Source organism: Trichosurus vulpecula, chromosome 9 (assembly GCF_011100635.1).
Source record: "Trichosurus vulpecula isolate mTriVul1 chromosome 9, mTriVul1.pri, whole genome shotgun sequence".
In the NCBI taxonomy this organism is placed as follows: Eukaryota; Metazoa; Chordata; class Mammalia; order Diprotodontia; family Phalangeridae; genus Trichosurus; species Trichosurus vulpecula.
In genome coordinates this window covers 24409550-24432729 of record NC_050581.1, presented here as the reverse complement: position 1 = coordinate 24432729, position 23180 = coordinate 24409550, and the positions used below count along the sequence as shown (strand labels likewise).

The window sequence follows — 23180 nt, the reverse complement described above, 5'->3', positions numbered from 1 at the left end:
TCTGTATCTCAAAAGCGGTTTAAAAAAAGGAAAAGAACTTATAGGTACAAAAATATTTATAGCAGCTCTTTCCTCAGGGTAAATAATCAGAAATTGAGGGGATGTCCATTAGCTGGGGAATGGCTGAACAAGTTGTTGTATGTAATTATGATGGAATACTATTATACTTTAAGAAATGATGAGCAGGATGGTCTCAGAAAAACCTATAAAGATTTGCATGGTCTGATGCAAAGTAAAATGTACTGGGTACAAAGTAACAGCAATAATATAAAATGATCAGCTGTGAATGGCTTAGTTTCTCAGCAATACAACAATCCATGATGTCTCTGAAGAATTTAGGATGAAAAATGCTATCCATAACCATAGAAAGAACTGATGGTGTCTGAACACACACTGAATCATACTTTTTTGTACTTTCCATATTTTTTGAGTTCTTTGGTCTGTTTTCTTTCACAACATTAATAATATGCATATGTTTTAAATGATAATACACATATGACATATATGGAATTGCTTGCCTTCTCAATAAGGGGGCTGGGGTAGGAGGAAGTGAAAGAATTTGGAACTCAAAGTTTTGAAAAGTAATTTTAAAAATTGTTTTTACACGTAACTGGGGAAAAATTAAATACCAAATAAAAAATAAAAGAATGTAATGGCCACTTACTGCCTATGTGAATGTAGGAAAGTCACTTAGCTTCTCTAAAACTAGGTTTCCTAATTTCTAAGTAGAGGATTTAAGCTAGTGTGCCTTAAAGGTCCCTTCCATCTATAAAGTAATAAATGTTAAAAGGGTGAAAAATTTGAGGATAAGCTGAAGGAGAAGGAAAGTAAAAATAGAAAGGATTTCTCATAATTATTTTCTCTTCCTATAGAGAGGTAGGAAGTAAGGAATTAGGACTAATAGGAGAATCAAAGCTCTATAATCCCCTGATCCATATTCTTTTCTCATCTTTCTCTTTTAAACAAAGAAACTATTAGTACTAGTTAAAAATACACTGAGCCTGAGTCTGTATGCTCTATCTGGATTTCTACATATTGGATTTGGAAAGATTGGCTAGGAAAATTGACTATTTAGTGCTTCCCTACTATGGCCCACTTGTGTTTCCCACAAAAACCAGGCCTGGAGCTGAGTGGATATTTTGACTGTTGAATGAATGTGTATTATAAGCTGTACCAGTTCAGTCAAAAAGTAATACATGGAGATATCACTGCCTCTTCAGAACCTTTCTTAAAACTAGATGAAGATTACAGGAAACCGTGAGAGAGAAAAAAAAAGCTCAGAGAAAAGTGTTCCTCAAAGCAAAATAACCTCTGATTAAGGAATCTTGCCCTAACAAAGGAAACCTCTCCAGGATCTTGGTAGTGCTGTGATAAACTGTGCACCTTTTCATTTTTTTCCACTCAAGGAGAGAGCCATTTAGGACAGAGGCCTAAATCTAAAACTTTTTAAATAGCCTGGGCTCATGAAGACAAGATTTTATTAAGCAAAAGAATTCTCACTTCCTTTGTTTTTTTCACACTCTTCCTAAAGATTCCTTCAAGTGTAGGTTTAGACAAAATTCTAATGAAGATAACTATGGTTTTCTGCATAAAGTAAAAGTATCATGTTTTATTTAAAGGAAGAAAAAGCAATACTTTACCTGGAACAGTTGTGTTCCTTTTCTGTTCTTCATTTTTTTTAACTCAAATTCAATCTTTGTTGTGTATAATTTACGCATCATAATAGATGACATGACAGACCTAGAATCGGGAAGACTGGATTTGTTACTAATTGTGTTGGTAGGCAAAATGGGCTCCTTAGCACTTAGTTCAACAAATGCTCTTGAATAGTTTGGCTTTGGTTCCATTTGAGTAATTTACTGTATTTCATTGAGCCTTACTAAGTGCTAAGCCCCAGGCCCAAACCCCTATTAGGTATAAAACCTATGTGGGTGTGGATTGGCAACTAAGGTGGGGCCCAAGGTGGGGCTATCTCCAGGGAGGGCCTAGTTTACAAGTCTGGGAGAGCAGAGGCTTTTAGACCACAGTGGGTTTAAGTCACCTCTTTGTGACCATTCTAGGTCACATGGGTGAGTCCCATGTGTGACTCATCCCTGATGCTGAAAAAGATATAAAACCAGGGGTTGGTTGTCTGTTCTCTGGAGCTCCTCCCTACAGCAGTGGTGGCACGTGACTCTGGGCCAGCCCTCGTTCTGAGCTCCTGGGCTGAACCTAGATGTTGGTAACTATGAATCTGTATTGGGTCTGTCTGTTGATGTTTATAATTTGTTTGTATGTTGCTCTGAAGTTCAGGGTGCTGGCCTTCTCTCCTGAACTAAGTGCATGATATTTGTACGCTGAATTAAAGTGAGCTTGTCAACCTCTTCACCTTGCTTTTCTTAGTTAAGCAGACCAAAAGAACCTGTGCTGTTGGCAGCTTTCTGGGCGCTGGCGGTGGGTGAATCTTACACCCTAACAGAAGCTGCTAGTTGTGGAAACACTGATTGAGTGACCCTAGGCAAAACACATCCTACTGTAGTCCAAGTATCCTCTTCTGTAAAACAGAGATTACAATAGGATCTACTTCATAGGCTTTTCATGAGGATCACATACAATGATACACATAAAGCAGCTTGCAAAACCTTCAGGTATTATACAATTAAGAATAAGGGTTGGATTTGTAATTCATTGATATGGGAAACTCCCAGATGAAGATAATCTTTCTTTTAGTATAGATTTGGAAACTTCTTTGCCACTTGTAGTCTTAGGAGTTGCCTAGAGTACTGGAATGCTTCTCAGGGTCACACAATCAAAAGGTGTGAGAAGTAAAGCTCTAACTCTAACCTGATTCCAGGTCTCTTTTCTGTGTACCACTCTTCCCACTCCACAAAAAAAGGTTTTTATTACTTTAAGGTTTAAATTTTAAAGCAATATTATATCTACATATCAGTTATTCATACACCCACGAATGAGGAAAATTCACTGCATACTATACGGATGAGGAAAATGAGGCTTACAAAATGAGTTGGTCACAGTCAGAGTGAAAACTGAAGCCCATCTTGCCCAAGTTGAAATAAATTAATCTAGGCACTCAATAAAATTTCTCCCAGCAAATGGGTGTACCATATGTATGAAGAGGTTCAATTAATAATGGTTTAAATTCTTTAGTTTATGCTACAGGGTGGCTATTTCTGATCTCATTACGAAAAGGTTTAATATATCATCACTTAATCAAAGTGTATAGAGTGCATCTTCTCTAAATCAATAACTCAGAGCCAAGTTTCACGGGAACTTAAAATCTCATACATAGTCTTACTCTAACTACTTTTAATTAATTTTAATACATAGATGCACTATAGAATATATATATATATATATATATATATATATATATATATATATATATATATACACACATATATGCTTTCCTCTTTAAACTACATTTTGGTGCATGTTCATTTTCATTTAACTATATATTGTTTTTCCATTTCGAAGCTTAATATTTCTCATTTCACCTATTCCTGTTGCAACCTGATTTGAATGAGGCTTTTCACTCCGATTGTTTGTGTATATTTTTCCATGTTTAAGGTAGGAGATGTATGGATTTTGCAGAATGTGGGTGGCTTTATTTTGTATATTTAAGGTTCAATCGCTCTTTGATGAGTTTCTCCAGACAACCTCTCTGAGGATCTAAGACACTCTTAATAGTAGCCTATGTTAGTTCTTATACGAAAGCTACTTTGTATCAATTCTTTGGCCTATGAGTTCATTCCCTTGATTTGAGCAGGAGCCTGTCATATTGTACAATAGCTGATTAGGCAAGTTCCTTGAATTACTTGATCAACATACCTACCTACCTCCTGATTTGCTCCCAGTGACTGGCACTAAAACTCATGGAAGTATGAGCCCTTATGGGAAGAGCCATCTCTCTGTACTGTCCGTAAAAGTGAACTGTAACAATGTTATTTGCAGCTACTGTGGCTGTGTAAGGCCAATAACATCAGCACACAAGAGGGCTGCTAGCACAGGCTCTTTGATCTGCTTTTCTAAGGAAAGCGACTTTAAGGAGTCAACAGTCTCGCTTTAATCAAACATACGTATACAATTCACTTAGTTCAGGGGGAAAAGCCAGCACTCTGAATTTCAGAGCAAATACAAACAGAAATCACAAACAGAAAATATCAACAGATCAAATAACACAAATTAGTAGACGGGCTTTCTGAGCTTTCTGTCAAACATTTCAGTACTTACTTACCAAACAAGTACCAACATCTGGGTTTTCAAGCCCGGGGGCTTCAGTGGCTACTCAGAGTGTCATCTGGTCAAATTACATGACACTCTTCCAGTGAGTGACAGCCTCAAACAAAATGCTAACCTCTGAGTTTATACCCTGTTCAGGGTGAAAGGGTGTCATCGTCATGCAAACTCCAAACTTCCAATGTGAACTAGGCTTTCCCTTGATGCAGGAAGGTCATGGAAAACTCCTGATTTAATCAAAGAAACAAAGGCCAGACTCATAAAAGGCACTTGATGACAACAATGCTCCAAAAGAAAAAAAAACCAGTAAAAAAAAAGTCCCACCACAATTACCAATGCATGAGCCAAAAGATTTGTTCAGCTCTTTTATATTTTTTCTCTATCTGGAGGATAAGGTTCAGTGCAACACTATGGACCTAGATTTTGCTGTGGTAGGGAAAACTGTGCTCAAAGGGTCGTCCCTCAGTAATCATTAATGACTATTTTGGGGCAGGAACATATGGAAGTCAGGTGTGCTTATTCACAATATTTTTTTGCCACATTGAACAGAGGACAGATCCTGATAGTGGGTTTTCTCATCCCAAGAATTGAGGGACAAAATAGCAAGAGTCCAGGCCAAAGTTCATGGAAGATGCAGACTCAAGTTTGCACATATAGTTTGAGGGAGGTTTAAGCGCAATGTTCCACAATTTCAAACCAAACTAGTTAGAGGAAAAGAAATTTTCTTTGGTAGGATATTTCAGGTACTAGCCATCAGCCAGAGAATGGAGATTTCTTGGGCAGCATAACCCTTGGAATCAGACTTCTAATGATAAAAGAAGTTTTTATTGAGTGTAGCTTGATGAAACAACAAGATAGCCAATGTGGCTCCTTCAACTGGAGAGCAAAGGTTGAAAGCTAAAAGACAAAATTTTTCTGTTTAACTTTATTCCCTTGAAATTACCAAGAGTGATTTGGACAGGGCAAGTCTGACAGAAAGGATGTTTTCCATCCAAGGATTCCTTTACCCTTTTTGTAAACAGTATTTTAAAGTTTATTCCTTTATGAATAAACTTCAGAAGCAGCTAGTTGGTACATTGTATAAAATTCTGGGCCTAGAATTAGGAAGACATTAGTTCAAATCTAACCTTATAGACTTACTAGCTACGTGACCCAAGGCAAGGCAAGTCACTTAACAAATGTCTGTCTCAATTTCCTCAAATATAAAATGCAGATAATAACAGTACATACTTTGCAGGATTGTTGTAAGGATCAAATAAGATAATATTGTAAAGGACTTAGCAAAGTGTCTGACACATAGTAGATGACAGATAAATGTTTGTACCCTTTCCCTTCCTTTGTTCATATCTTGCAGATAGACTCCCAGCTATTTTATATGCTGCAAGGTTACTTTAAATGGACACTCTCTTTCTACTGGTTTTTATTGGTATTATAAAGAAATGCCAGTGATTTGTGGGGATTCATTTTATATTGTACAACTTTGGTGAGATCATTGTTTTAACTAATTTTAGTTGATTGTCAAGAATTTTTTAAGTGTACTCTCATATCATCTGAAAAAAAAAGTTTCTTCTTTGCCTGTCCTTGTTCCCTCAATTTCTTTTTCTTATCTTATTCCTGCAGGACACATTTCTTACTGTATGCCACAATGAGTCAATATACACACTTCCTTTATTCTTGATATTATTGGAAAGAGCTCTAGTTTTCCCCTATTACGTAGAGTGCTAGTTCTTGGTTTTAGAAATATACTTTTCATGATGGTGAGTAAACACACATTTACTCCTATATTTTTTAGTTATTTTTCAAACAAAAATGGGTTTCACATTTTGCAAAAAGCTTTATCTGCATCAATTGAAAAAACATACGATGCTATGATTATTAACCTGGTCAGTTGTGTTTATTGTTCTCCTAATATTAAACCATCCCTCAATTCCTAGCATAAATTCTGCCTGGTCATCACTTATAGTTTTTTAATATAGCCCCAAATTCTTTTGCTGATATTTTTCTTAAATTTTTGCATTTAATATTCATTAGGGGTATTGGCTTATAGTTTTCTTTCTCTGTTTTGAATTTCACTATTCTAAGTATTAATCATTACAATAATAATAATAATAATCATAACTAATAAGAGCTAACATTTATATAGTACTTACTAAATGACAACAACAATAGTACTAACCACTCTGCAATTATTATTTTATTTGTTCCTCACAATAGCCCTGGGAGGTCGTGGTTATTATTATCCCCATTTTCCTGGAAACTGAGGCAAACAGAAGTTAAGTGACTTGGAAGGTATCCTAAATGGAATTTGGCAGGCTCTTTTCTTTTTTTATTTTTACAAACAGTTCATGTCATTTGGAATTAGAACATAGGGTACAATGATATGCAAAGCTAACTGATTTCCTCGGAGGTAGCATACATGCCTTTGTCTTTATCTCATCTCCATTAACTCATTTTAAAAATTGAAACTTACTTATTTATAGCTATGCCTTAAGTTCACTGGTAATTATTTTGGCATAAAAATTAAATATTTTCTTTGTGGTTAACTATTTGCCGTTTAACTATAATACTGTGAGAAATGTGCTAGGAAAGAATAAGATATTAAGTAATAAATCCAGGAAGGCATTTATTCATGTTCTTACAGAGGCACCTCTGTTTAAGGCCCTGTCCCAAATCATATTTCCCTCCCCTGCTCCCATTGACCCAGAATTACAGGGTTGGCAGTCTGTCCTAAAAGCCACCCAGGTGGGTCTCTGCCTCTGATTGCATTTCACATTTCAGGTACCATCCCCATCCCCATTCTCATTTCCTTTCTATTTTGACAAGTCATAAAATTTTTAAAAGGAATTTCCTCAAATGATGTTCTCAGGGTGTGGAAGTTTCCTTTATCATTAACATAAGAAGAGTCCCGATATACAAGATAATGTTGTGGAATGAAGTTTTCCTCAGGTCTTTGGGGTTGTGTACACAAAAGAGACAATTCCTGGATTTTCATTCAAAGTGTTCAAAGGAAGGAGATGTTCACCCTTAGATATCTTGATGAGCAGGCCCCACAACCTGTTGAGTGAAGTGTAAGTCAACATTCCTCTCTCAACAATCCTCCTGTAACCTATTTTCCTCCATCAGGCAGCAAATATATGTATTGCATATATCACATATTTTCTATGGAACCATAAGTTCAATTCATATCTTACAACACCATGCAGTTTTGATTTAGTTACCTATTTCTCCATAGGCTCATTCTTGTCATATGTAAAATAAGGGCATCGTTCTATATATTGTTCTATATTATTATGTCTAAGATTGTATCTAGTTATGAAATGGTATCTTGCCATGTTTCAGTGTAGAAAAGGACAACCAAAACCAATAACTATCAGATGAATATCCACAACATATAAGGCACATCTTGTTTCAGTTATACACGAGATCTATTTCCCATGTTCTTCTTTTCTACCTTTTAAAAAATGCGAGGCAGTGCAATATTTTAGAAAGGTGGACAACCTTGGAATTATCAAGATTTAGGTCAAGTTCTTCCTTTTGAACTAACTATGTGACCATGGGCAAGTTACTTAACTTCTTAGCGACCTAGTTGATTCTCTAAAAGCAACCCAGAAGAATTGTCCAGCTGGATTGGTGGAAAAAATGTTCCAGACAAGGAATTCCTCACACAAATGAAAACACAAATGCATGTCAAAACACTCACACAAATTCATATATTGCCATATTTGCTAGGCTGTTCAGGCTACGTATAAAATGCCAAAACATTCAGTTGAGGAAGGAAAATAAACATCTGTGATATATAATCATTCTTGGATGAAGATTTATTTCTGTCTTTGTGTCATTGCTACTCAATGAATGAATGAATGAATAAGCATTCCATATTATGGTAATTGGCTTATATATAATCTATACAATAGCCTATTCAATATTGAGAGTTTAATATTGAGACAAATGCATTTGAATGGAATATTCTGCTTTTAATGCTGAGACAGTTTAGAGAGATTTGTAATCTGGAATCCAGTCCAGAATACATGCCCAGATTTGATACTTGTTTGCTATATAATTATGAGCAAATCATTTGCTGTCTTTGAGTCTCAGGTACCTCTCCTAGTCTAATTGCTTTGAAATATATCAAGGTTTCTGCTTTTGGAAATAATTATAGATTCCCTCCTTCATCAGTCAGTCAACAAACAGCAAGTGCTTACAGTGTGTCAGTCACTTCTCCACTGGGGATGCACAAAAATATATTAAAAGCAAACAAACAAACAAAAAACAGTCCCTACTCTTATGGAGATAAAAATTTACTTGAGGAGATGACCTGCAAACAACTATGTCTAAACATAATGTATCCAGAATAAATTGGAGATAATCAGCAGAGGAAAGTCACTAGGGTTAAGAGGAATCAAGAAAAGCTACCTTCAGAAACTGGCATTTTGCACTGGGATTTGAAGGGAGCCAAGGAATCCACAAGACAGAAATATGGAGAGAGAGAAATACAGGCATGGGTGATAGCTAGTGAAACCTCAGAGAACTGGGAGAGAGAGTACCTTGTTCAAGGAAAAGCAAGCACATACCTCCCCGCCCCGCCCCACACACATGCATGAATGCAGGCATGCACATTTCATTCAAAGATTCTTTTAAGTAAGCAAAACTTTTATAGAATCTTCAAATGACATATTATTTTGGCCTAACTAAATGCTCAGTTTTGGTGGGGGGAAGAACTGGTCTGAGAAGTATTGAGGTGGTAACTATAATCCATACTTTCTCCATAATCCAATCCAACTTTATAAGCATTTCTTAAATAGTTACTATGCACAAGGTATTGTGCTAGTTAATAGGGACATAAAGACCCTAAAAATGCAGTTCTTAAACTGAAGTGGTTTGTATTCTACTGGAGAAATACCATCTATACACTGATAAATATATGCATGATAATTGGAGGTGGGAAGGAGCACTACCAACTAATGGAATCAAGAAATGCAGTGACAATGGAGTTAAGGAGTTGAGGTTTGAATGATGTTAAGAAGCTGGGATATTCCAAAAATGCAAATGATAGAATATAAAATACTGAGTTCATGAAGAGTAAATACAATACTTTGTAAAAAGGGAATGCTGAGTTGGAGAAATAGCACCTAAATCAGTTTGGTGTTAATATACATGGCAAGAAGAGGAATGACCAGAAATAAGAATGAAAAAGTGCTTTGGTCTAAGGGTGTTGAATGTCACTAAAATTATGACTACTTACTAAGGGGAAATAAAGTGAGAAGAGTTGAAACATTTGTTTTTGTTTTACTTTATATATTTCTGTATTCCAACTCTACTTTTAAATAAATAAATATTTACTAAATAGTTACAGTTATTTTTTAACTTTTAAAAAGTAATTTTTTAAAAAAACATTTATGTATTATATTATTTTTCCCCAGTTACATGCAAAAACAATCATCAACCTTCATTCTCAAAACCCCAAGCTCCAAATTTTCTCCCCCACCCCATAAGAAGGCAAGCAATTTGACACAGGCCATATAAGTGTAGTCATGTAAAATGTTTCCTTAGTAGTCATGTAGTGAAAGAAAACAAAGATAACCCCTCCAAAAAAAACCCCAAACAACAAAAACAAAAACATAACCCCCAAAGCAAAGAAAGTGGAAAGAGTATGAATCAATCTGCATTCAGATACTAGCAGTTCCTTCTCTGGGGACAGATAGCATCTTTCACCATAAGTCTATCAAAATTGACTTGGCTCACTGCATTGCCAAGAATAGCCCAATCATTCACATCCCACAGCACTGGTGTTACTTTATATGCGGCATATTTCACTTTGCATCCGCTCATGCAACTCTCTCCAGGGTTTTCTGAGAGCATCCCACTCACCATTTCCCATAGCACAACAGTATTACATCACAATCACGTAACACAATCTGGTCAGTCATTCCCAAATTGATGGGCATCCCCTCAATTTCCAATTCTTTGCCCCCAGAAAAGAGCTGCTATAAATATTTTTGTACATATGGGTCCTTTTACTTTCTGGTTTTTATCTCTTTGGGGAGATAGACCTAGTAGTGGTATTGCTAGGCCAAAACAGTTCTTTGGGCATAGTTCCAAATTTATCTACAGAATAGTTGAATCAGTTTGCAACTCCACCAACAATGCATTAATGTATCATTTTTTCCCACATCCACAGCAACATTTGTTGTTCATGTTTTCTGACCTATTAGCCAATCTAATAGGTGTGAAGAAGTACCTCAGAATCATTTTAATTTGCATTTCTCCAATCAATACTGAATAAGAATATTTTTCATATGGCTATAGATAGCTTTGGTAAATTTATCTGAAAAAATATTCACATATTTTGATCATTTATCAATTGGGGAATGGTGATTACTTTTATAAATTTGACTCAGTTTTCTATGTTTGAGACATGAGGCCTTAATCAGTGAAACTTGCTTCATTTTTTTCATACTTAATATTGCTAACTGTATTTCCCTTGATCCTATAGCCTTCTTTACTCTATTCTCCTTTTCTTTCAACCTGTCCCTCCTCAAAAGTGATCTGCTTTTGACTACCCCTTTCCCCAATCTGTTCTCCCTTCTATCACTATCCTTTTTTCCCCCTCTCCTCCTATTTTCCTGTAGGGTAAGAGAGATTTCTAATACCCAGTGGAATGTTATTCTCTATTTGAGCCAGTTCTGTTGAGGGTAAGGTTCACTCACTCCCCCTGATGTTACCCCTCTTCTCCTCTACTGTAAAAGCTTTTTTCTTGCCTCTTTTATGTGAGATATTTCACCCCATTTTACCTATTTCCCTTTCTCCTAGTACATTCCTCTCTCATTCCTTACTTTTCCTTTTTGTAGATATCATTCCTTCATAATCAATTCAACCCTGTGGTCTCTGTCTATATATACTCCTTTTAACTTCCCTCATCATGAGAAAGTGCATGTCAGTTTCAAGTATCGTCTTCCCATGTAGGAATATAAACAATTTAACCTTATTAAGTCCATTAAGGTTTCCCTTTCCTGTTTACCTTTTTATGCTTTTCTTGAGTCTTGCAGTTGAAAATCAAATTTCCTATTCAGCTCTGTTATTTTCATCAAGGATGTGTGAAAGTTCTCTATTTCATTGAATATCCATTTTTTCCCCCTAAAGTATTATACTCAGTTTTGCTGGGTAGGTGATTCTTGGTTGTAATCCTAGTTCCTTTGCACTATGGAATATCATATTCCAAGCTCTCCAATATTGCCTTTAATGTAAAAGCACTAAATCTTTTGTTATCCTGTGACTCCGTGTGATACTTGAAATTTTTGTTTCTGGTTGCTTGAAATATTTTCTCCTTGATCTGTAAGGTCTGCAATTTGATTATGATATTACAGGAAGTTTCCAATTTATGATCTCTTTCAGGAGGTGATTGGTGGATTCTTTCATTTTCTATTTTGTCCTCCTATTGTAGAGTATCAGGGAGAGTGATGCAAGAAAATAATGAAAAATGAGTCAACAGCTTGCTAAAGGAGACCCCAGAAATACTGAAGAAAATAACAGCTTAAAAATAGGCTAACCTAAATGGCAAAAAATGTCCAAAGGGCAATCAGGAGAAGAATGCCTTAAAAAGCAGAATTAAGAGGAGACAATTCTGGGAAGATGGTGGAGTAGGTCAGAAAATTCCAAGCTCTCAAGATTTTCCTGCACAAAAGAGTTAAAATACCGCCTTAGGGTGACCAAAGTGTGGGTGGAGACAAAGAAGAACAGGAGCACAACCAGGATGTTCCTGTGGATGGTTCCAGGATATTCCAAGGATATCTCTTTTTATTTTATATAATGTATTTTATACCCTTCCCAAAGTCTCCCCTTCCCCCTCAAAAAATCCTTCTTTATTTTTATTTGCTAGAATATATGATTACAAAGGTATTTGTGTCTTCATCTTTTCAATTATTTTTACCCAAATACAAATTCCTTTGACTCTTTTAAATAGCACTACTTATTTCTGAACAGTGAGCAATATTTAAGTCATTTCTTCTTAGATAGTTGAGGTTTATTGCATATAAAGAAGATACCTCCATCTTTAACTATGCAGTTTTACTTGTATTTCCTAGCAGCCTTGACAATATTTTCTGAACCTCAGTCTTTAAAATCTTTCTATTTCATCACATTAGACATAATGAATCACCTTCCAAAACTGATTGATTTTTACAAAAAGTTTGCTCAAGAAATTTTTTTCAAATTTTTTTTTCTTCTGTTTGAGGATCATTGGGCCTGTTCCTGAAGCAGGTACTTTATCAAGGCCTGTTTTGAAAAAGTATTCTGGTTGGAATGCTACATAGTCAGTTTTAATGATCTTTTAGAAAGACCTTTTTGTCGTGTTTGTTTCCAAATATTTCTGCTTTTCCTCAGCATTAATTTCTTGCAACTTAAGTTTCAAGATCCCACTAAAAGGAATGACCAAGGCACCTAGATCTTGCTAGTCCACCCACTATTTAATTTCTATTAACTATTTGTTTTTTCTTTTCAATATAGTTCATTTTTGAAAGGTTAGCCCGGTAGATAACTGGTTTTGAAGTCAGAAGCATACATTTATTCAACAATTCATTCTCTTTTTCATTCCAATCAAGATAGAAGCATACTGATTTCTTTGATCTATTACCTAAGTTTTAATTTTGCACATCATGTTATACTAATTTTCAATTTCTGGTCTCCTCTCAAGTCACCTTTTCTAGCTTATCTATTATTGGCATAATTATTTCCTCATTTTTAAGCTGAAGTTCTTTGTATATCATTTCTGTCTCAAACAGGATCTACAATTCCTTTGTTGTGAGTGATTCCATCATCTTCAAAGGAGTGCATTAGATAAAAGATTCCTTTGCAAGAAATGGATGAGGCAAAAAAGCATTTTCTAGCCTTTGTCCAGCCTAAATTACTTTCATAAGGCCCTCAGTATTGACTATATTCAAAAAAGCTTGGAATGTGCTTGAAGGTTCATGATATTAACATAAAAAGTCAAATCTATCATCTTGTTCAGGTGCTCAACTCTCATTAGGCTCAATAGTGCTGAATGTAAAGTTTTCTGATGTTGTCTAGCTCTTTGCTAAGATATTGAAGAATGTAAAGTTAGCAACATTCAGTAATCCAAAAATATCAGTTTTTAATGATGTCCTAAATCTCTCCCCCTTTTTGTGTGTAGAAGCAGGATCTTGCTTGAAGGGGTGGCTATGAAACAGAAATCCCCCTTGTGGTGGGAAATGGATTCTAGTGGCATCAGGAAGAGAGTAGTTTATTTACTATCAAAAATAAAATGTGAGAATGGGATCCAAGATGGTGGAATATGCAGTAAATTGCCACAATTCTCCCACATTCACCTCCAAACAACCATAAAATATTGCCCCAAAACAAATCCTGGAATAGTAGAACGATCAGAAAGAATGGATGAAACAATCTTTGAGCCCAAGAAATGTCGACAATCAGCAAAAAAGGTTTATCTTATTTGGGTAAAAGGGGAGCACAGTACAGGATAAGAAGTGTCCTCACAAGTAAGTAGGAAGCCCTCTTTAGGAAACCAGAGGGAGATCTTGAATTTCTGTGTGGTAGAGCAGGCAAATGACAACACCAGACACAAGGCCTTTGGCCTCAGGGCAACATTGATACAGCAACAGATAAACAGCCAGAAAATGCAGCCCCTGGCATAAGAAGACTGAGACAGTGCTCCTTCCATCCCGGGTGCAAAGCTTAAAATTAAAAGAAAGGAGAAAGGACAAAAAACAACGACAAAAAAATCTAACCATAGAAAGTTATGATGGTGACAGAGATGATCTAGACACAAATTCAGGTTACAACAATGTCAAAAGAGCCATGAGCAATTCCCCCACTTCCCCCCCCCAAAAAAAACAAACCTGACCTGATAATTCTGGAATTTGGTTATTCTTTGGCATATTATTCCTTGGCATTTTCAATTTTTGATCTCTTTCAGGAGATGATCAGCGGATTCTTTGGATGACTAATTTATCCTGAAAGATCTTGTCCAGGCTCTTTTTTTCATCATGACTTTCAGATAGACCAATAATTCTTAAATGATCACTCCTGCATCTATTTTCTAGGTGAGTTGTTTTTTTCAAAGAGGTATTTTATGTTTTCTTCTATTTTTTCATACTTTGGATTTTGTTTGACCGATTCTTGATGTCTCATAGAGTCATGAGCTTTCACTTGCCCAACTCTAATTTTTAAGAAATTGTTTTCTTCCATTAGGTTTTGTATGTCCTTTTCCATTTGGCCAATTCTACTTTCTGAGGAGTTCTTCTCTTCAGTGAGTTTTGTCCCTTTTGCATTTGACCAATTCTATTTTTTAAGGAGCTATTTTCTTCAGTGCACTTTTTTCTTCCATTTGGCCAATTGTTTTTTTTTTTTTTTTAAGGAATTGTTTTCTACAGCCAGTTTTTGTCCTACCTTTTATACTTTCTCATTTGTTTTCCCAATTTTTCTTTCACCTCTCTTATTTGACTTTTACAATCCTTGAGCTCTTCCAAGAAGGCTTTTAGGGCTTGAGACTAGTTCCTATTCCCCTTGGAGGTTTTGTCTTTGATAATGTTGTCCTCTTCTGAATTTGTGTTTTGATTTTCTCTGTCCTCATAGGAAGAATCTATGGTCATTTCCCATTTCTGCTTTTTGCTCTTGATGTTTGTCTATTTCCTAGCTTTTAAAGTTGAGCTCTACTGCTACAGCATTGTGGGCACAGTTCCAGGCTTCTTATTCTGGGGGCCCCGGGGCTTTTTGTGTTGGGGCCTCAGGTGCTGGCGGCTGGGTGCTGTAGATGTCTGGCAGCTTATCTGTGCTGAGCTTGTGGTGGTTTCTGAGGCCAGGTGAGGTTTTTCTGTGTTTCCACAAGGCTACCTTGAAGCTTTCAATGTCTGTGTTGTGGGGGAGAGGGGAGAGTCTGGATGCTGGAGGACCCTTGCTCCCCTGGGGCCATTCCAAAGCACAGGGAGATTTGTGTGCTGCAGGACACCGCCCAAAGGCTTATGTACTGGTTCTCCAAGCTGAAATCTACAGGTTCCCGTCTGTCCCAAGGCATGTGGAGTGTCCTGGTTTGGTGCTTCCTGCTCCACCACCCTGGGGCTCAGGATCTCCTGCTGATTTGCTGAGGTAGGTCTTGCTACTGGTTGCTGGCACGCCTCCCTTTCTGTACTGCTCCCCTTCTGCCAGAATGAGAGAGGCCTTTCCTCTTAATCCCCCAAGCCTCTGAGGCTAAAGGACTGCTACACCCCGTGTTTCTTCTGGCTCTGCTGTTCCAGGTATTTTTTTCCCCTGGGGGCAATATTTTCTGCATATTTAGAGGTCAGTAAGGGAGAGTGAGAGTGGCTTACTGCTTATTCCACCATCTTGGCTCCCAGAAGTCTAAAGTCTTTTTTCCAGTTATATTTTTTAGTAGTTGTTTTCTTCAGAAAATTTTCATCCTTCCTTTTCCAAATTGTTGATCCTTTCTTGCATACCTCTCAGTTTTTGGCAATTTTTCTTCTATTTATCTTATTTGACTTTTAAAATCCTTCTTGAGCTCTTCTTAGAAGGCTTTTTGGGCTTGGGACCAATTTGTATTTCGCTTTGAAATTTCAGCTGTAGGTATATTGACAATGTTGTCCTCTTCTGAATTTGTGCCTTGTTCTTCCCTGTTACCATAATAATTCTCTATAGTCAGTGTTTTTTTTATGCTGGAGGACACCTGCCTGCCCAGGGCTCTGCTGATGTGCTTGCCCTTTCTCCTCTGAGATGGAGTTTGCTGCATTCCCTTGGCTATGCTAAGGTAAATGTGAGGTCCTGTTGTTGGTGTTTGTCTACTCCACCACCCTGGAGCTCAGGATCTCCTGCTGATTTGCTGAGATGGGGCTTAATGCCAGCTTGCTGGATGCTTCCTGTCCTAGAATGAGCTCTCTTCTTACCTGAGTGAAATAGACTTTTCTTGCTGAACCTCAAGGTTTCTGGCCTAAAAGATCCACCCCATCTTTTGGCTGGTTCTGCTGTTCCCTAGAACAGCATCTGTTCTGGGGGGGCTATTTCTTTTTGTTTTTTTAGAGGTCAGTATGCGACAGTGACAGGGATTTAATGCTTATGCTGCCATCTTGGCTCCTGGAAGTCTAGTCTGTTTTTTAAGGTATTATTTTCTCCAGTATTTTTTGTCTCCTTTACCAAGCTGTTGACTCATTTTCTTTATGATTTTCTTGCCTCACTCTCATTTCTCTTCCCACTTTTTCATCTATCTCTCTTACTTAATTTTCAAAATCCCTTTTCAGGTCTTCCTTGGCCTGAGAGTAATTTTTTTTTCTTCAAGGCTTTAGATACAGGAGCTTTGACATTGTTATCTTCTTCTCAGTGTGTTTTGTTCTTCCTTGTCACCATAATAATATTCTGTGGTCAGAATTTATTTTTCTGTTGTTGGCTCATTTTCCTAGCCTATATTTCTAGTTTAACTCTTTGTTAAAGTAGGGCTGTCCTTCCAGAGTGGAGGGAAAACTGTTGCAAGATTCATCAGTTTTATGCAGCTGTTTTTATATATACTCCTAGGGTCCTGCAAATTTTCAGTTCTTCCAAGGTGGTATGATCTCAAGAGAGGTGTGTTTACTATACTTCTGATCTATGCTCTGCTCTGTGAGTGACCAAAAGCATTCTTTTCTGCCCTGGAACTCTGATGAGGGTCCCTGCTCCACTGTGGCTGCAAGCTCTGGTGTACTAGTGCTCCTCTTAACCCTAGGTCTTCCACCCAGGACTGTGACCCAGATTTAACTATGGACAAAGCAACAGAATCCTACCTCAGTGCTAAAAAAAGAGTCCCCTATTTTCTTTTTCTGACTAGTTGTTCAGCCACCTTATCATATATGTGCATAGAGCTCTGGAAGCAGCAGCTGCTGCTGCTGCTGATTCTATGATTCCCAAGGCCTACTTTTAGTTTGCTGGGGCTAGATCTATCCTGGTGCACTCTCTGCTGGACTGTGCTCCACTTTTACACAGGTGCAACAGACCTTTCCTACTGACCTTATAATTATTTTGGCTGGAAAATTATTTCACTCCATCCTTTTGTGGGTTATGCTATTCCAGAAATTGTTTTATGGCATTATTTAAAGGTATTTGGAGGGGTTTTGGGGGAGACTTCAGATATGCCTTTTCTCTTCCTTCTTGTCTATGCCCTTTTATGTACCTCTAATAAACATCATGTAATCTGCAGATCTATTATAACTACCCATAAAATATTATTCAGTAAGAATTGACAAATAAGTGAACACAGAAAAGACTAACCTATTTTCAAAAGTCAATAGTATATTGCTTCATGTTTTAACAAATGTCCTTGTTATTATGTTTAGAATTGTAAATGTCTCCCTATTACCCAAGTCCCTGAACAGAAAAGAAAAAATAAAATAAAATAATTAATCTTTTGACCTGTTTCTAAAAAATTTTACTTTTTAAAATCATAGAATACTCAGGTCTACTCCAGTGCTTCTTATGGCTACTCACTTACTAATATGAATCTTAGACATTCATTTGACATTTCTTCATACAAAAGGCAAGCAGTCTATTCTTACTGAGTCCCTTATAATCAATCAGTCTTTGATATGTACCTTATATTTCTCTTGGATCTTATACTTCTCATTTTCTCTTAAGTTCATTTTGTTGTAATAAAATACAAGTAGGAAAAAAGGAAAGCCTTACAATTCATTAAATGTCATTTTTTTTTCAGAATTATGCTTAACTTTGTTAGGTATGATATTTTCATATGTATTTTCATAAATTCAGTTATTTTGCTCTTCTATATATAGTTTTCTAAGGTAGGGGTCTTTTAGTGTAGCCATTGCTAGGTCTTGTGTGGTTCTAGTTGAGGCACCACCATATTTAAATTGAGTTTTTTCTTGTTACTCAAAATACTTTTTGCTTGAGTAGGGGGTTTCAAAATTTGACTATTATATTCCTATAGGTTTTCCTCATAGAATCCCTTTCAGGTGGTGATTGAGGGACTTTTTCTTTTTCTACTTTCCCCACTTGTTCTAATACTTCAGGACACTTTAATTATTTCTTGTGCTATTGTATCAAGTTTTTTTTTTTTTTAAGCACACCTTTTAGGTAGTCAGATTATTCTTGTTTTCTCTTCTTGATCTGTTCTCTAGATTAGTTGTTTTCCTTATGTTTCACATTTTCTTCTTTTTTTATTCTTTATATTTTGTTTTATTATTTCTTGGTTTCTTACAACTTTACTGGCTTTCATTTGCCAAATTCTAATTTTCAAGGAGTCATTTTCTTCCTTAAGATTCTGGATCTCCTTTTCTAGATCATTGGCTTTTTATTCGTAATCTCTTTGTTTTATCTTGGGTTGTTCTTACTTTTTAAAAATTTTTCCTCAGTCTCTCTCATTTGATTTTAAAGTCTTTTTAAAGTTCTTCTAAGAATTCTTTTTGTATGGTGTAATAGTAATTAAAGTGAGACTTTTTGCTGTTCTTCTCTTAAGTATCCTTCAGGATTCTGGTCTTTATTTGAATGGGGCAGATAAAGTGGGATCTTTTTGTCTTGGAGTGTTTCTCAGCACTGAGACAATTGGGAGTCATTGATTTGTATATGATGTGATACTGGGGATGGAGAACTTTCCCACACCTAGCCTGGGTGAGGTCAGAGCCCTCAGGGCTCTGAACAGGATATTATTGAAGAGAGCTTGGGGTTTGACTTTTGGGGCACACTCATGGAAGGAGTGTTGAGACTCTGGGTAAGCTGCAACTGGCCCCAGCTTTACAACCCAGATGTAGGTTCTTCTCTGGTAACTATGAATTGTGATTTGAATAAGACAAGGTTTGTTGATGTTTGTAATTTCTGTTTGTATCTGCTCTGAAGTTCAGGGTGCTGGATTTTTCCCCTGAACCAAGTGAATGATGTATGTATCTCTGATTAAACTTAGATTGCTAACCCCTTAATGTTGCTTTCCTTAGGAAAGCAGATCAAAGAACCTGTGTTGGCAGTTTTCTGTGTGCTGGTTGTTGGTGGGTTTTACACCCCTATGGCAGCTGCTAGCAGATTGTTGCAACAGGTGGGTGGCCATTTGACATTATTTGTGGGGTTAGGAGAGGGTTTGTTTTTTTTTTTTTTGCTTCAATATCCTCCTCTGATGACGACCCCCTGGTCTCTATTCCCATAGTAAAGTTCTATAGTTGAATTCTCTTCGTTGCCTACTCATTTTTTTAAATTTGTAGCAGCTTATTTTTTGTAATCACATCTAGTACTGGGGTATTGAAGAGGTTTAAGGTTGAGGGTGGTCGGCACCCCAAAATATTGACGCACCGGGTCCTGCCGAAAGAATTCGACTCAAGCCTTCTCAGCCAAGGGAAAAGACAAAGTTTATTAGGGATTCACCACAACAGGCTGTCTTAAGAAATCCCCCCACCTTGTGACGCCTGTTTCCACAAGCGGGCCAGATTCAACCTACTGAATTAGATTGAATCTGAGCACCTTCATGGAGGCAAGATGGAGATTATATACACAAAGATTGTAGGAGGGATTGAGGGGTGGTCTGGGGTGACTAGAGGAGGGGTTTAGGGAGGGTCTTGAGGGGAAGTCTAAGGAAGATAAGGTGGGGTCAGAGTCCAGGAACCTAGAGAATGGAATTAAGGATGGGAAATAGCTGAAGGCATGGATACTGATATATCAAGGGTGGGGAAGTAGCTGGACAATAAAGGGTGAGGCTAGGTAGAGATTTGGGCCTAATGATAATGTGAGGCTTGTGGCCTTAGGGGAAGGCCAGATCCAGTTGGAAGATTCAAGGACAGTTCAAGGGGGCTCCCAGAGACTGTATTCCAGATTCAAGGGGGTTCCCAGAGACTGGGCCCTCATCAGTATGGGAGATGGTGCTTCTCTTTTGAAGTCCTCCTGCAATTCTCCCCTCTAGTTTAGAACTGAAACCAATAGTTCTGCCTTACTGTAAGTGCCCACAACCAGTGGTGTCCTCACCCCACTGCCTCTGCACTCACAGGACATGTGCTCCTTCCTTCTTTCCCAGGGCAATCCTTATCAGCACAGATTCCCTCAATCTTCCCTGGCTCAGAAGCCCTCTGCCCCACACTGTCCTGGAGGTGAAAGATCCTGTGGCTGGATCTGAGGCCACCTCCCAAACCAGTTAGCCTCAGGGCTTTCTGCTTATTGTTTATATTTAAGTAGCCTGGCAGTGTTTATTCTTCACAGGGACAAACCTTGGTTTTTGGATTTTTCTTCAGAGACTATCCCAGGAAGACCACTGTTCTGCCCCAACTCTTACTTATTTTTAGTGCCCTGATTGCCCTGAAATGCTATTTTGTCTTGTTTCTGGGGGAAATATGGAGGGCTTATAATACCTACTCAGAAATCCTCTCAAAAAAAATTAAAGTTGAAAAGCTATGCCAAAATCTGTGCTTTGCTGTGCTCCTCTTTTACTCAAGTGATACAGACCTTTTCTGAAGTCCTTCTAAGTTACCTTAACCTGGAAAATTGTTTCACTCCATCTTTTCTGTGGGTTCTGTCACTCCAGAATCCATTTAGAGACTTTGTTTAATGTTGTTCATGAGGGAAACTGAGGAGAGTTCAGGCAAGTTCAAACCATCTTGGCTTTGCCCCCCTCATCAAAATTTGTCTGGAAGAAAAAAAAAGGTCACGAATATCAAAGGACATAATGAAAAAAATTGTTATGGACTAGCCATAACAGATCTAACATGGTATTATAAAATGGCAATCATTAAAATTATTTGGTACTGGCTAACAAAAAGAGTGGTGGATCAGTGGAATAGTTAGGTACACAAGATATAGTAGTAAAAGCCTATAGTAATCTACTGTTTGATAGACCTAAAGACTCCAGCTTCTGGGACAAGAACTCACTATTTGGCCAAAAGTACTGGGAAAACTGGAAAATAGTATGGCAGAAAACTAGGCATAGGCCAACATCTCACATCCTATGCCAAGATAAACTGGAAATGATTACACAATTTAGATATAAAGGGCAAGACCATAATCAAATTAGGAGTGCAATGAATAGTTTACCTGTCAGATCTATGGAGAAAGGAACAATTTATGCTCAACCAAGAGATAGAAAACATTATGAAGTGCTAAAGGGATAATTTTGACTATATTAAACTAAAAAGTTTTTGCACAAACAAAACCAGTACAACCAAGATTGGAAGGAAAGCAGAAATCTGGGAAATAATTTCCATAACCAATGTTTCTGATAAAGGTCTCATTTATCAAATATATGGAGAACTGTAGCAAATTTATAAGAATACAAGTCATTCCCCAATTGGTAAATGGTAAAAGGATATGAATAGGCAATTTTCAGATGAAGAAAACAAAACTATCAATAGCCATATAAAAATGCTCCAAATCACTATTTTTTAGAGAAATGCAAATTAAAACAACTGTGAGATACCACCTCACATGCCTCAGATTGGTTAATATGATAGAAAAAGAAAATGATAAATATTGGAAAAGATGTGGTAAAATTGGAACTCTAATGCATCCTTGGTGTAATTGAGAACTGATTCAACCATTCTGGAGAGCAATTTGGCACTATGCTCAAAGGTCAACAAAACTGTGCATACCCTTTGATCTAGCAATACCACTAAGAGCATAAAAATTAGAAAAGGACCCACATGTACAAAAATATTTATAGAACCTCTTTTATGGTGGCAAAAATAAGATAGAGGAGTTGGCCATCATTTGGGGAATACTTGAACAATTTGTGTTATATGGGTGTAATGGAATATTGTTGTTCTATAAGAAATGATGAGCAGGTGGATTTCAGAAAATCCTAGAAAGTCTGTATCTGCAAGACAAGTGTCACAATATCAGTGGTGACCATGAACATGGCTGTATATGAATATGCCTGAATTGCAGAATATAAGAGACTATCCATATAGAAGGCAGAAGAAGTAAAACATTTATTCAGACAACAGAGGTTCAAATCCCCAGACTAATACCTCCAATTCGACATAGCAGCAAGTGTATCCCAAAACCAGTAGGCCCACTTCATTATAACAGTAAGGAAATTAAAACGCAATATCGCAGCAAGGAGCCAAGCCATCCTGTTAACCTTTCCCTCTGCTGGTGCTTTCCTTTTAACATTCACTCACAAATCCTAGTTGTCTGCTTGCCTGCATCCTCTCTTCCTGCAGTTTTGAAAGCTTGCAGTTCTGAGAGCCCTTGCAGTTCTGAGTTCTTAACAGCTACCCTCAGACTATATATACCCTTAATATACCTCTTGGGGAAGGGTGTGGACCTTCCTACAAACAAGCCTTCCCTAATCAAGTTTCCTTCAACTAACTGTACCTGAGGCCTAGTAAGGGGATTAATGGGCTGGGAAGATCTTTAATCACATTAACACCACAAAGTCTTACATGAATTGATGGTGCATGAAGTGAGCAAAATCAGGAGAACATTGCACACTGCAAAAGCAACATTGTCAATGATTAACTATGATGACTTAGCTCTTTCCAGCAATGCAATTATCCAAGACTCATGCAGGAAAATGCTAACCACATCCAAAGAAAGAGCTATGGGTCTGAAGGCAGACATGAGCATAATATTGTTTTTTTTTTCCTTTCCTGTGTTTTTTTTTTCCTTTTGTTCTGATTCTTCTTTCACAACATGACTAATGTGGAAATAAGTTTAACATGATTGTATATTTGTAACCTATATCAGATTGCTTGCTCTCTTGGGGAGGGAGGGAGAAAAATTTGGAACTCAATATCTTACAAAAACGAATGTTGAAATCTGTCTTTACATGTAATTGGAAAAAGTACTATTAAGTGAAAATTTACAAAAAAAAAAGCTGGACTAATTGCTCTAGTGCAATGGTTGTGTCCTTTTTAAATGCCTTCCACAAACTGTTATTCTTAAAATTAGAAATAAAAAAATCTCAAGCCCTCTTTTTTTTCCTTCATCCTTTTGGATAATCCAAGTGTACTTGAATTTGCTTAGCATTT

The 23180-nt window shown here is 37.1% G+C and overlaps 1 pseudogene; it reads right to left on the bottom strand.

Annotated features, from left to right (window-relative positions):
• Positions 1-12231: 12231 nt before the first annotated feature.
• On the bottom strand, positions 12232-20211 carry LOC118832029 (annotated as a pseudogene).
• Positions 20212-23180: the final 2969 nt, after the last annotated feature.